Raw genomic sequence first — 15,773 nt, forward strand, 5'->3', positions numbered from 1 at the left:
AGACAGCGGTGGAGTAGAAGAGCTGTGGCAACTCTAGGGCACAAGGAGGCCTTTTAAAGGGCTACCCTGATCTTCACCTTGACTTTGTGTTATCTCTTGCCTTGTGGAAAGATTCTCCTGGAGCCCAGCCAGGCCGGAGCTCATATCCAGAAGTGAGAGAGGCAGTGGGAGTGAAGGCCTCCTCAAGGGCTGGCTCAACTCCAGGGCAAACCTCCGGAGGAGGAGCTAGGTAAGGGAGGTCAGTTGATCACCCTCTGAGGAGCTCCCCATGCTTGAATGACTCCAGAGTGCGAATGGTATCTGGGCTCAGGAATCAAGGCTTGGAACTTTCCATGTTGCAAAATCAAAATCACTGGACAGATGACAGATTCAGGAGGGTCACAAGTAGCAGGGACTGTTAAAGGTCTTTTATGCTTCTTTTTTTTTTTTTTTTCAGAGTCTTGCTCCATCACCAGGCTGGTGTGCAGTGGTGTGACTGTCCATGCAGCCCTGGCCCTCCAGCCCATGTGGTTTTGGCAGCAATAAGGGCTGTGGGTTAATGGTCCCCAAAATAAAAATGTACATGTGTATGGGAACGAAAGGGGTGCTAAGCTGTGGGGAGCGGTGGAAGGGAAGGGAGAGATGAGGTCAGTACTAGGAATGCCAGAGGTGGGAGGCCGTTTCATAACATTTCTTGTTGATCAAAATGCCATCAACACCTTCTTTGCTCATCAGCAGGACTAGCGTACTGGGGGAACACACCCCCAATATTTCAACGTAGGTTCTTTCTATAAGTGTTGGCCGGCTGAGAAATAAAGAGAGACAGTGTGAAGAGAGGAATTTTACAGCTGGGCCGCCGGGGGTGGCATCACATATCGGTAGGACTGTGATACCCACCTAAGCCTCAAACCAGCAAGTTTTTATTAAGGGTTTCAAAAAGGGGAGGGGGTGTAAGAACAGGGAGTAGGTACAAAGATCACATGCTTCAAAGGGCGAAAAGCAGAACTACTAATAAGTGTCTAACAAAGATCACATGCTTCAAAGGGCGAAAAGCAGAACTACTAATAAGTGTCTAACAAAGATCACATGCTTCTGAGGGAAAGGACAAAGGGCAAAAGCAGAACTACCGATAAGGGTCCAACAAAGATCACAAGGCAAAGGGCAAAAGCAGAACCACTGATAAGGGTCCAACAAAGATCACAAGGCAAAGGGCAAAAGCAGAACTACAGATGAGGGTCTATGTTCAGCAGTGCACGTATTGTCTTGATAAACATCTTAAACAACAGCAAACAGGGTTCGAGAGCAGAGAACTGGTCTGACCACAAATTTACCAGGGCGGAGTTTTTCCCCACCCTAGTAAGCCTGAGGGTACTGCAGGAGACCAGGGCGTATCTCAGTCCTTATCTCAACTGCACAAGATAGACATTCCCAGAGCGGCTGTTTATAGACCTCCCCCCAGGAATGCATTCCTTTCCCAGGGTATTAATAATAATATTCCTTGCTAGGAAAAGAATTTAGTGATATCTTCCCTACTTGCATGTCCATTTATAGCCTCTCTCAAGAAGGAAAATATGGCTCTTTCTGCCTGACCCTGCAGGCAGTCAGACCTATGGTTGTTTTCCCTTGTTCCCTAAAAATTGCTCTTATTCTGTTCTTTTTCAAGGTGCACTAATTTCATATTGTTCAAACACATGTTTTACAATCAATTTGTACAGTTAACACAATTATCACAGTGGTCCTGAAGTGACAAACATCCTCAGCTTACAAAGATAACAGGATTAAGAGATTAAAGTAAAGACAGGCATAAGAAATTATAAAAGTATTATTTGGGAACTGATAAATGTCCATATTAAAATGAAATCTTCACAATTTATGTTCCTCTGCCATGGCTCCAGCCAGTCCCTCCATTCAGGGTCCCTAACTTCCCGCAACATCTCTCCCTTTCTTTTTATATAAATGTGCCATGGCGATGAAGGCTTGCTCGTTCTCTCGGTTTTGATGCAGGATTCTTTGACTGGTCCGGCACACTAAAAACAAGCCGATTAAACAGAGAAACATGATTCCAAAATTTCCTACAATGGAGCCCCCAATAGACTTAATCCAAGTCGTGGCGTTTAGTCCAGAAAGACTTTCTGCCACCTGATCTAACGCCTCAGCTCCAGGCACAATGGAGAAATGAGCTTGAGAGGCTTCAAAAATTTGTTTCTTTAATTTAGTTATGTCCAAGGATAAATTATCTTCCCTACACAGAAGGTGTCCTTTGACCATTTCCCATGATCAGTCTCGTTGTAGGAATATGGTGTGCTACAGAAATCAGAAGTGTTGCAATCGAACTGCATTTGCATGTGATGTTCGAGACTCATTAGCTGGTCCCCAAGCCAAATAACAGACTGTCTTAAATCATTAGCTAATTTTTGATCAATGCTTTGTTGAGGATTCCACATTTGGGTGGAATTGCCTTACCAATCATTAACAAAATTAGCCATTTGAATAGATTGGTGTAATGCCACTCCAGCAGTGGTGGCCAGTGCAGTGACTGTAATTAGGCCCATGATCACAGTGATTAAAGTGAAAACAAATCTCTTGATCTTTTGAGAATTCGCTGCAACACTTCATTAATTAAATGTACTGAGGGGGAAGATTCCCAAGTTCTGGGTAAAGTTACTGGTATCCAGATTCCTTCTCAAGCTCGAACCAACATTACACTTTTCCTGAGTCAAAACGGGAGTTAACACAAGTGGATAAATGACAATTAATGCACTGGACGGTTTGATTGTTCATCCAAATTTTGATATTTCCCACTAACAGCATGTAAAGAGGCTTAACACAACTCTGTATAGGAATAGTCAGGCTGGAGGTAAACAAAGCAGAACGTTTGAATCTACGTTGATACTGAGGGGGAAGAGTGGCGGTGGCAACGCCCAATGTTTGACGCCGTAAAGAAGCAATCCGAGGTGCCCGGGGATTCTGAAGAGGTAGGGGGACATACCTGGGTCCAGAAGAATTATCGTAATGCCAATCAGAGTCCCATAAAGGAGGACTGGCATCAAAAAGAGGAAAATGGTCCAAAGGGGATTTATCATGGGTTTCAGAATCACGGATGTGAGGGGTGGTAGTGGGGACAACAGAAAGAAAAGTTTCCCCTTCCCATACTCGCAGTCTGGACATGGCAATAGCCAATTTCCAAAGTTCTGGGTGTTCTGGGCTCAGAATGGGGAATATCATAAGAGGCCTTGGGTGGCAGGGGGTAATGCTCTTATCTTCCCATTTTAAGGGACAGAATGAGCTGAACCTCCTATGCAACGTAGGATGATGATCCTCGTCCTCCCAATAAGAAATAAAACAAGTAGCCTCCAGGCATTCCCTTCCACCAGAAGAGCAACTGCTTTTCAAATAGCCCTTTGGTGCCCAGTCTCTTACTAAACCATATGAGTCATTTTTTAATAGTACTGTGTGTGAATTAACACAATCTTCCCAAATTAAAGATTTAGATGGGCCCTCAAAAATTTTAGGACATGGTTTTCCTACAGGTTTATATTGAAAGTAGGGGGTATCTCCTATTACTCCCCCTTTCATTTGTCTTAAAGGAGAAAGGGAGAGGCTGGAGACCAAATGTCCCCGTTCCCCTGTGACTGATCTCTCCAGAAGGTAAGCAGCCCAGACTTGAGTTTCTAGATGAATACAACCAGGTGCATGTCCGAGGCACAGAGGAGGGTATTTATAACCCTAGTAACATTAAATGCAGTGCCTTCTTTTCCTGGTTGAGTGGGGCAACGGTCATCTGTAGCTCCAGGCATCCACACACTCTCATTAGTATAGATTTCCACAGGAGCATCCATCCAGGTGAGAGGTTGAATAAGTGGAGGAAAAGGCACATAAGCCCAGCAAGAATAATTTTGTGTAGCAGGTAAATCAATGTGAGGGGAAAGTGGTGAGACAGAAAGTATAAGGAAGAGAATTATTAAATAAAACCTATTGTAAGCAAGATTCAGTGCTGAAGGAGGAATAGAAGAACAAGGGGATGTTATTTTCAGGCTAATAGAAATGGTGAGATTTTTAAGTTCATAAGGAGAAAAAGAAAGGGAATTAGGAGAAGTGGGATTAGTTAGAGGGGTCTCTGTTGCCATTAGGGAGGATTGAACCAGACCCATTTTGATTTGGCGTGCCAGTTTCTGAGGAGTTGGCACAGATCTCACCAGGTATGAGGGTGGTCTCTGACGTGGACGTCTCTTCCCTGTGGTTTTTATTGTCAGTATTCACATGAAGTTTAAGTCTTCTAGTGGGCACCCAGACAGGGGATTGATGATCTCCTGGTGAAACACAAGCATACCCTCTTCCCCACGTTATAACTGTTCCAGGTTCCCAGGTATTGGTCTGGGAATTAAAGGCAAAGAATTAGGTAGTAAATTTAGAGGAATGGTACTACAGAGATCGACTGCCCCTCCCCTTACTCTGGAGCATAGATAAGCATTGTACTGAGACAGAAGAAGAGGCTGGGACTCATCTGGGTTGGCTGTAGGTAAATTTGTTTGTGCTGGGGGCTGCGTTGGGACCGATTGAAGCAGAAAGGCAACATTGGTCTGAGTCTGAGGTGTCCCATTTGAAATTCGGGCCTAGGACTGGCCCCATTTCCCATTTCCCTGGTTCTGTGGCAAGGGATTTCCATCTATATCAGACTTAGAGCGGCAAGTACTTGCCCAATGTTTACCTTTACAACAACAAGGGCAAACAGTAGCAGGAGCATTTGGCTGTGTTTTTTGAGCCGGCTTGGCCGCCTTTAAGTTTTTAACAGTGCAATTTTTTCGAGTATGACTAAGTTGACCACAATTATAGCAGGCTCCAAGAAAAGAATCAGTCGAGCCAGTTTGATTGCCGTCCTTCATGGCCCGTGCCCACAGAATAGCTTTGTGGGCACAGAATAGCTTTGTGTCTGATCCAATGCCTTCATATTTAATATACTCAGGCAACACCTCACGATCAGGTAAATTTTGTTGTTGGACGGAACGCATGGCCATTTTACACCATGGTTCGCATTCTCAAAAGCTAACATTCGAAGAAGAATACCTTGAGCGTGCTCATCAGAGACAGATTTTTCAACAGCATCTTGTAATTTAGCTAAAAAATCAGGATATAATTCATTGTGACCCTGTTTAACAGTAGTAAAAGAAACAGGAGCTTGGCCTGGGGCGCGTAATTTATCCCAAGCTCTCATACACACCTTTGTTACTTGTTCCATGGTGAGAGCATCAAAGCCTAATTGGGCAGTAGTGTCAGAGTAATTATTGGAGCCTGTGAGCTGAGCCTGAGTAATTAGAATGCCATCAGCCCGATTTAGCTGAGCCTGCAGATGGGCCTCCCCTGACCACCAGGTACAGAATTGTAAATGCTGAGATGGAGTTAGAACAGCTTTTGCCAAAAGGTCCCAGTCTAAAGGAAGCAAAATGACCTCAATACAAAGAGTCTGTAATACCATTTTAACATATGGAGATGTAGGACCATACTGAGTACAAGCATCCTTGAATTCTTTTAAAAAGGTAAGATTGAGCAGCGCCTATCGATGCACTTGTACCCCCTTGAGCATTGCAAGGTTCCAGCACGACTGGATAAGCCCACGCCTCTAATCCACTTGTTTGTTTTGGCATAATAAGCATTGCACGGAAATTTCAACAACAGGCACATGAGACAGAGTTGGCACAGAAGTGACAGGAAAATTGTGTGTAGATAAGGGAAACTGAGGCTGAGGAGGTTGGACCAGTATGAGAGTGTGAGAAAGGGGCACTGGAGGAGCAGAAGAGGCAGAAGCATACTGGTGATTATTGCCCAATCCTGTGCAAGCAGAGTGGCAGGGGTGTCCACATGTGAAGAAGGGTACAGAGAAGCAGGTTGAGTGGATGGCAAAGTGACCAGTTGAGGAACCGAAATGACAGGAGGGTGAGGGGCTGTGGTGGATGGGGGAGGGCCTGCAGAATTACAGGTAAATTGTAGTTTAGTTCCGGAGCCATTAGATGGCTCCGGAGGCAAAGGCTGCAAAGGTTTGAAGAGGGAAGAGTTAGCATAGATACAGTCCTGGGCTGTCCAAGTCGGGGCCGTGGGAGCTACAAGTACTGGCTGTTCGTGAAAAGAAATAAGATCATCAGGGGGTGACGTTAAGCCAAAGTCACTGGAGTTAGATATTGAATCTTCAATATCCTCAGGTGGGGAAGGAGTAGGCGAAGGGAGAGGCTGATCAGGTAACGAAGGCCATGCGGGAGAGGAAGGTTGAGGAAGAGGTGGAGGGTTTCCAGATTCAGAAAACTGTGGTAACTGCAGGGGGTGATGGGATTGGTATGTCATTAGGACGGCACATACCAAGGCCCAGTCACCCCAAACAGTGACGGGAACATAATTTCCTGTTGGGACCAGTTCCCAGAATTTTGCACCAACACGATCCCATAGTTCCACATCTAATGTTCCCTTTTCAGGAAACAAAGGACAGTGTTCTTCCACTGCCCTGAATAGGGTGACCATATTTTCCATGGGTACCCGAACTCTCCCCTGTTTTAACAGGAGTTTAATATGGCAGAGATAAGCATAATGTTTAGACTCTGAGTGACCCAAAGTTAGCCTGGACAATACACAGACAACTTACCAATCGTCAGAGAGCTGAACATGCGTTTCTGTGGACCAGACCGATGAACGTTTCTCCGCACCTACCAAAGGGAATCAGGTTCCCACATGCAATTAGGAGAAAGAAAACCACATTGGTGTGCCAGATATTGGGGGAACCCGCCCCAATATTTCAACATAGGTTCTTTCTATTTTCCATAAGTGTCGGCTGGCTGAGAAATAAAGAGAGACAGTATAAAGAGAGGAATTTTACATCTAGGCCACCGGGGGTGGCATCACATATCAGTAGGACTGTGATGCCCGCCTGAGCCTCAAACCAGCAAGTTTTTATTAAGGGTTTCAAAAAGGGGAGGGGGTGTAAGAACAGGGAGTAGGTACAAAGATCACATGCTTCAAAGGGCAAAAAGCAGAACTACTAATATGGGTCTAACAAAGATCACATGCTTCTCAGGGAACAGGACAAAGGGCAAAAGCAGAACCACTGATAAGGGTCCAACAAAGATCACAAGGCAAAGGGCAAAAGCAGAACTACAGATGAGGGTCTATGTTCAGCAGTGCACATGTTGTCTTGAGAAACATCTTAAACAACAGAAAACAGGGTTCGAGAGCAGAGAACTGGTCTGACCACAAATTTACCAGGGCAGAGTTTTTCCCCACCCTAGTAAGCCTGAGGGTACTGCAGGAGACCAGGGCATATCTCAGTCCTTATCTCAACTGTACAAGACAGACATTCCCAGAGCGGCCGTTTATAGACCTCCCCCGAGGAATGCATACCTTTCACAGGGTATTAATATTAATATTCCTTGCTAGGAAAAGAATTTAGCAATATCTTTCCTACTTGCACATCCATTTATAGCCTCTCTGCAAGAAAGAAAATATGGCTCTTTTTGCCCGACCCCACAGGCAGTCAGACTTATGGTTGTCTTCCCTTGTTCCCTAAAAATCGCTATTATTCTGTTCTTTTTCAAGGTGCACTGATTTCATATTGTTCAAACACGCATGTTTTACAATCAATTTGTACAGTTAACACAATTATCACAGTGGTCCTGAGGTGACATACACCCTCAGCTTATGAAGATAACAGGATTAAGAGATTAAAGACAGGCATAAGAAATTATAAAAGTATTATTTGGGAACTGATAAATGTCCATATTAAAATGAAATCTTCACAATTTATGTTCCTCTGCCATGCCTCCAGCCCATCCCTCCATTTGGGGTCCCTGAATTCCTACAACACTAGCATCCTAGCAGTCATGGTGACAGTGACATTGAAGGTGGGGGCTCCATCAGTGCTCTTGGTATAAAGATAGGTCAGTTCCCCATCCTGCAGCAGTAGGTCCCAGATCACAGAACATTTCTGGCCCGCAAGTGTCACCTCATTCACAAAAAAACTTGACCAGTCTTTGCCAACCAGGACATCAACCTCAGCTGGCTTGACGTTGACGAAGGTTTTCCCAGGGATGGTGGCCTGGATGGAAGGCAAGTCCTTGTAGCCCACGATGGCTGCATCCTACAGGTCCCTTCCACCACGAGGTTGTCGATGTGGGTGTTCCACCCTGCCGTGGGCTGCTTGCGGCACTGCTGCCACCTCGCAGGCAGGCAGGGGAGGCGGAGAGCTCAGGGCATGCACTGTGGTCGGGACCACTGCTCTGCTAGCCGTGCAGAAGCCCTTGTACTGCCACTTCCTGGAAGTGATCATTTTAAGCATCTATATGGAATCAATCTTTTTCACTGTATTAATCCAAATGATTTCAAGCATAAAAGAATGGACAGATCGATTTTGTTTGTTTACAAAAAGGAAAATGGGGCCAGTCATGGCCAAGGTTAACAAAACAAAGGGCAAAGCTTAACTGGCTTAGTGTGGACTCCAATCATTGGAAAGACTGGGAAGATGATTCAGATGAAGCCATGTCTGATTTTGATTATTTCTCTGAGATGATGAACCACATGGGTGGTGAAGAGGATGTAGATTTAGCAGATGGAGCAGATGATCATTCACAAGACAGTGATGATGAAAAAATGCCAGATCTGGAGTAAGGAATATTGTCATCATCTGGATTTTGAGAAAGAAAAATAACTTCTCTGCAAGATTTCATAATTGAGAGAATTCCTGGCTGGGCATGGTGGCTCACGCCTGTAATCCCAGCACTTTGGGAGGCTGATGCCAGCAGATCACAAGGTCAGGAGATCGAGACCATCCTGGCTAACACGGTGAAACTCCGTCTCTACTAAAAGTACAAAAAATTAGCCAGGCGTGGTGGCGGGCACCTGTAGTCCCAGCTACTCCAGAGACTGAGGCAGGAGAATGGTGTGAACCTAGGAGGCAGAGCTTGTAGTGAGCCGAGATTGCGCTACTGCACTCCAGCCTGGGTGACAGAGCAAGACTCCATCTCAAAAAAAAAAAAAAAAAAAATTGAGAGAATTCCTGAGTTGATAGCTCTAAAGACAGATGCTGTATTTGCCTACTTTAATCCATTTTTCAACCTGTTTGTTTTTTAAAAGGCCTAAGGGTTGATATGTACCACTGTATGGGGCAATTTTCAGTCAGCTAAGGCAATAACCTTATGCCTAAACATTTCCCAGACTTCCATGAAGCTGTTGAAGTCCTAGGCAATTGATGCAGCAGTTGTAATAAATACAAACATCTCACCTAAGTCTCCTTTTCTTCCTAACATACATACTGACATGATAGAAAGCTCTCAGCTTAGGGAAAGAGAACTAAATTTTAGATTATAGGACATGGATTCAAAAGTGACTGGAACAAATTGGCTGACACCTTACTGGTAACCTGTTATTCCTCTTGTGTTATTCTTCAGGATTGTTCCACTAAAGCTTATTTCAAAAAATTTACCTCTCGGGCTGGACGCGGAGGCCCACGCCTATAATCCCAGCACTTTGGGAGGCCAATGCAGGTGGATCACATGAGGCCAGGAGTTCAAGACCAGCCTGACTGACATGCCAAAACCCCATCTCTACTAAAAATACACAAATTAGCTGGTCATGGTGGTGTGCATCTGTAATCCCAGCTACTTGGGAGGCTGAGGCAGGAGAATCGCTTGAACCCGGGAGGTACAGGTTGCAGTGAGCTGAGATCATGCCACTGCACTCCAGCCTGGATGACAGAGTGAGACTCTCAAAAAAAAATTTTTTTTATATTACCAGATGAAATCACAGCCCCAAGGTAGCAGACATTCTTGGTGTCAATCATTATAGAAGAGATGGGCCAACCAGGAGTTGTTAGTTGAGGCTCACAGAGGTGGGAGATGGCATCTGATGGCATCTGTCCCCCTCTCTGGGAGTGGTCTGTCTGCAAGTTTAGTGAGGATGGAGTGAAGGCTGCTGGAATTAGGCAGGAAGGCAGCAGGTAGGGGGCCTCATGATGAAGAACAGCTGGCCAGGCCTCATAAGCCAGACTGCCTGGTTGCCCATTACTCAGAATTTTCAAATGTTGTTCAGATTTTTAAGGCCATTTGCAGCCAGAGGTATGGGCTGGGATGAAACCTATGAGAAACCTTCATGCAAGAAAGGGGATTTGAGGTAGGCCTTGAAGGAGAGCTAGGACTGATGCAGGACAGACAGACAGGCAAACCTCCAAACTGAGGCTTAGCCCAAGAGGGTTCTTGGCTTCACCCAGGAAAGAATTCCAGGGCAAGCTGGTGGTGGTAGCCAGCAAGCAGCAGCACACAGAGCAGCAGAGGTACTGCTCCTCGTGGAGCAGGGCTACCCAGAGGCAGTGCTCCCAAAGTCACAGCTCAGAGGCAGAGCTGCACTCACATTTACAGTCACTTTTAATTATATGCAAATTAAGGGGTGGTTTATGTAGAAATTTCTAAGATGAGGTAGTAATTTTCAGGCCATCAAGTTATTGCCATGGAAAGGGGTGTTAATATCTGGGTGTTGCCAAGGCAATGGTAAAGTGACATGGCACACTGGTGGGTGGGTCTTATGGAAAGCTGCTTCTGCCCTGGACCCGGTTTTTTTTTTTTTTTTTTTTTTTTGAGATGGAACCTCACTTTGTTGGCTCACTGCAACCTCCACCTCCCATGTTCAAGCGATTCTCATGCCTCGGCCTCCCAAGCAGGTGGGACTACAGGCACCCACCACCACACTGGCTAATTTTTGTATTTTAGTAGAGATGTGGTTTCACCATGTTGACTAGGGTGATCTCGAACTCCTGAGCTCAGGCAATCTGCCTGCATCAGCCTCCCAAAGTGCTAGAATTACAGGTGTGAGCCACTGTGCCCGGCCTGCCCTAGATCTGTTTAACTGGTCCTCAATTTGGTCAGGTGTCTGAGCCCTGCCTCCAGAGTAAGGTTCACTTTCCTGAGTCCAGTCCTACCTCCTACCTCAGAACTGTTAGGTAGAGATGTGAAGGAGTAGGGAGAGAAGGGTGTTGCTGGAAGGGAGAGTAGCAGAGGTTGGAAGGAGCATGGCATGAGGGGAATGGTGATGGCCTTAGGTGAAGAGACAAAGAGGTGTGTTGTGGGGGATCCCTGAGAAAGATCTGAGGGGTACATTGTGTCAGGCTCTGGAGCCCTGGAATGGAAGGGTATAAAGGGTATAGGGAGGCTGTAGGAGCTATTGAGAGCACTGCAGCAGGGAGCAGCAAGGTGACAGTGGTGTTTTAGGAGGGTGAAACTGGTGTTGGTGCATAGGGTAGGCTGGATGAGGAGGTCGTGTGTAAAGCCTGAAAGCTGGACTGACAAGTGGAGAGGCCTGAATCCTAAGATCCAGGCAGGGGCCTCAGTCGGGTCAACCAGCTGGTAGGGAAATATGAATGGCTACTTTCTACTCCTACAGAGACTGCCAAGCTGACCTGGTATTTCACCCCAATCAGAAACAAGAAATGGGAATTTAAAACACACACACACACAAAATGTGTTGCTTCACACTCTCATCACCATATTATAAAAGTTATACATCATAATTGCAGAAATTTGGAAAACACAAATTACAAAAACTAAATATTTTTAAACTGTATTTTTAACCTAAATGAGGCTGTATTGCATTTTTTTGGCATGAATATTTTTCTATAACTTTCCTATTATTATTTCTCTTTCTTCTCTCTCTTTTGACAATGTCCGTCTTATTTTTTTATTTTTAGATGGAGTCTCACTCTGTTACCCAGGTTGGAGTGGAATGGCGCGATCTTGGCTCACTTCAACGTCCGCCTCCCAGGTTCAAGCGATTCTCCTGCCTCACCCTCCTGTGTAGCTGGAACTACAGATACGTGCCACCATGCCTGGCTAATTTTTGTATTTTTAGTAGAGATGGGGTTTCACCATGTTGGCCAGGCTGGTCTCAAGCTCCTGATCTCAGGCAATCCACCCACCTCTGCCTGGGATTGCAGGTGTGAGCCATTGCGCCCAGCCTCTTTTGACAATGTCTTTCTATGTTGCCCAGGCAGGACTCAAACTCCTGAATGATTGATTTTCAGAAGTGAAGGGGCAGATCCTGATTGTTTGGTTTGCATAAGGGGGTTCACTGAGGTGAGTTGTCATAAATTGATTGAACAGATTTCTTTTTCTGTTTCTTTTCTTTTTTTTTTTTTTTTTTTTGAGACAGGGTCTGGTTCTGTCACTTAGTCTGAGTGCAGTGGTGCAATCACGGCTCACTTCAGCCTCGACTTCCTGGGTTCAGGTGATCCTCCCACCTCAGCCTCCCAAGTAGCTGGGACTACAGGCGCACACCTTCATGCTCAGCTAATGTTTGAATTTTTCATAGGGATGGGGTTTCACCATGATCCCCAGGCTGGTCTTGAATTCCTGAGCTCAAGTGATCCTCCCTGCTCGGCCTCCCAAAGTGCTGGGATTACCAGTGTGAGCCACTGCGCCCAGCTGAACAGATTTCAAATGAGTTCTGGTAATATATTAGTTTTCTACTACCACATTACCATGAATATTACCAGAAACTTTGTGGCTTAAAACAACACACATGTATTATCTTACAGTCTTGGTGGGTTAGGAACCTAAGTATGGCTTCTCTGGGCCATCTACTTAGCGTCTCACAGGCTGCAGTAAAGGTGTGGGCCAGGGTTGGGTTCCACCTGGAGGCTCTACTGGGGAAGAATCTGCTTCCTATGTGCCTGGTTGTTAGCAGGATTGAGTTCCTTTTGATTGTTGGACTGAGAGCTTTTTTTTTTTTCACTGGCTGTCAGCTGGAAGCCCAGAGGTAGGTGACTAGATGGTACTTGCAGTTCCTTGTCACGTGGAGTTCTCCAACATGGCCACTCGCTTACTCACAGCCGGCAAGAGAGAGAGGCTCCGGCGAGAGAGAGGCTCCAGCAAGATGAGGGGAATGGTGATGTAACATGTAATCTTATGTAACATCATCATGTGTTTCCTATCACCTGTGCATACACTATCGATTAGAAGCAAATCAAAGATCATGTCCACAAGGAAGAGAAGAGGATCACACAAGAGCAAGAACACCAGGAGGTGGGGTCAAAGGCTACCCTGAGTGGCCAGTCTGTCCACCACAGATAGCTACGTGTTACCATGGCTATAGAACATTCCATCTTTTCCTAAGTTTGTGGATGTGGAGCAACTGGAGTGGCATACACTGCTATCGGAAATGTAAAATGTTAAACCACTTTGGAAAATCGTTTGGCAGTTTCTTGAAAACTTAAACACTTACCATATGATCCAGCCATTCCACTACTAGATAGTTACCCAAGATAAATGAAAACAATCCACATAAAGACTTGTGTACAAATGTTCATAGCAGAATATTCATAATATTCCAAAAGTGGAGGCCAGGTGTGATGGGCTTACGCCTGTAATCCCAGAACTTTGGGAGGGCAAGGCAGGAAAATCACTTGAGCCCAGGCAACATAGGGAGACCCTGTCTTTACAGAAAAAATTGTAAAAATTAGCCAGGCATGGTGGCATGAACCTGTAGTTCCAGCTATTCCGGAGGTTGAGGTGGGAGGATTGCTTGAGCCTGGGAGCTTGAGCTGTGGTTATGCCATACACTCCAGCCTGCATGACAGAGGAGTGACTCTGTCTCAAAAACAACAATGACAAAAACCAAAACCAAAAAACAACAAAACAAAACAAAAACCCAAAAGTGGAAACAACCCAAGTGTCCATCAACAAGAGAGTGAATAAACACAGTGAGAACTATCCATGCAGTGGAATATTTCTCAGCAATAAAAATGAACAGGCTAGTTATATGCACAACAACATGTCAAATCATCATGCTGCAAGAATGAAGCCAGACAAAAAAAGACCCCCCTCCCCTCAAAAAATCCTGTATGATGCTATTTATTTGCCATTCTAGAAATGCAAATTAATCTATAGTTCCCAAAAGCAGAGCAGTGGTTGCCTGGGTGAGACAGAGAAGGAGAGATGGACTTTAAAGGGCACTTGGAAACTTCTGAGGGTGATGAAATGTTTTGCATCTTTTTTTTTTTTTTTAATTGAGACAAGGGGCCGGGCGTGGTGGCTCATGTCTGTAATCCCAGCACTTTGGGAGGCCAAGGTGGGCAGATCATGAGGTCAGGAGTTCAAGACCAACCTGGCCAACATGGTGAAACCCCACCTCTACTAAAAATACAAAAATTAGCCGGGCGCGATGGTGCGTACCTGTAGTCCCAGCTACTTGGGAGGCTGAGGCAGGAGAATCGCTTGAACCCGGGAGGCGGAGATTGCAGTGAGCCAAGATCACACCCGTGTACTCTAGCCTGGGTGACAGGGCAAGACTCCGTCTCAAAATAAAGTAAATAAATAATAAAAATAAATAAATAAAATGAGACAAGTTATCGCTATGTTGCCCAGGCTGCTGATATTGAACTCCTGGCCTCAAGCAATCTTTCTGCCTCGGCCTCCCAAAGTGCTGGGAATACAGGCATGAGCTACGGCTCCCACCTTGTTCTGTATCTTAATAGTGGTGGTGGTTCACAGATGTATACATCTGTCGCACTCATCAAATCGTACACTTTAAAGAATGTGGTTATTGTGCAGGCCGGGCGTGGTGGCTCAATGCCTGTAATCCCAGCACTTTGGGAGGCCAAGGCAGGTGGATCACCTGAGGTCAGGAGTTCAAGACCAGCCTAGCCAACATGGTGAAACCCGTCTCTACTAAAAATACAAAAATTAGCCGGGCGTGATAGTGGGCACCTGTAATCCCAGCTACTCGGGAGGCTGAGGCAGGAGAATTGCTTGAACCAGGGAGGCAAAGGTTGCAGTGAGCCAAGAGCGTGCCACTGCACTCCAGCCTGGGTGACAAAGCAAGACTCCATCTCAAAAAATAATGTCGTTATTGTACATAAATTATAACATAAATTCATGCACATAAACTCAATAAAGTTTATTAAGGACAAAAAGTAAACAGTAAATGAGATTCAACGGAGACATATGAATCTAGACACTTGGAAGAGGAAGTAATGTTGATATTGAATACAGGTAATTTTGAACAAAATTTTCAATATAATAACATTCTCACATCTTTTATTAATTAACTAAATAAGAAATGGAGCTACTTGAAATATTTTATTTTTTTTTTGAGACGGAGTCTCACTCTGTCGCCTAGGCTGGAATACAGTGGCATGATCTCGGCTCACTGCAACCTCTGCCTCCCGGGTTCAAGAAATTCTCCTGCCTCAGCCTCCAGAGTAGCTGGGACTACAGGTGCCCACCACCACGCCCGGCTAATTTTTGTATTTTTAGTAGAGACAGGGTTCCACCATGTTGGGCAGGCTGGTCTCGAACTCCTGACCTCAGGTGATCCTCCCGCCTCAACTTCCCAAAGTGCTGGGATTACAGGCGTGAGCCACGGCACCTGGCCTACTTGAAATATTTTACATATTAATTCACTTACAAGGTGGTTACCATCAGTTTGGTATTAATACAATAAAGAGGTTATCAATAAAAATTACTAGTGATGTTGAGCATTTTTCACATTTATCAGCCAGTTGATTTTTTTTTTTTGAATTGCCTACTTGTGCCTTTGCCAATTTTTCTATTAGATTGTTTTTCCTTTTTCATTTGTTTACAGGCCTATCTGCCTCATCAGCCTGGGAGTTCCACAGAGACAAGAACTGTATTTCATTTCTTTCTCTATCCCCAGCCTAGTACAGTGTCTGGTATTTAGTTCATGAAATGTTTGTTAAAATTGAATGGAATGAGGCCAGGTGCAGTGGCTCACGCCTGTAATCCCACCATTTTGGAAGGCCAAGGCTGGTGGAT

General features: G+C 45.1%; 1 long non-coding RNA gene across 1 annotated transcript; it reads right to left on the reverse strand.

Annotated features, from left to right (window-relative positions):
- Positions 1–807: 807 nt before the first annotated feature.
- Positions 808–6,704, reverse strand: LOC100612693 (uncharacterized). The gene is made up of 2 exons (XR_010146710.1): positions 6,608–6,704; positions 808–2,006 (listed from the first exon to the last, which is right to left on the reverse strand). It is a non-coding gene; the product is annotated as an uncharacterized LOC100612693 (long non-coding RNA).
- Positions 6,705–15,773: the final 9,069 nt, after the last annotated feature.

Source organism: Pan troglodytes, chromosome 8 (genome assembly GCF_028858775.2).
Source record: "Pan troglodytes isolate AG18354 chromosome 8, NHGRI_mPanTro3-v2.0_pri, whole genome shotgun sequence".
Taxonomy (NCBI): Eukaryota; Metazoa; Chordata; class Mammalia; order Primates; family Hominidae; genus Pan; species Pan troglodytes.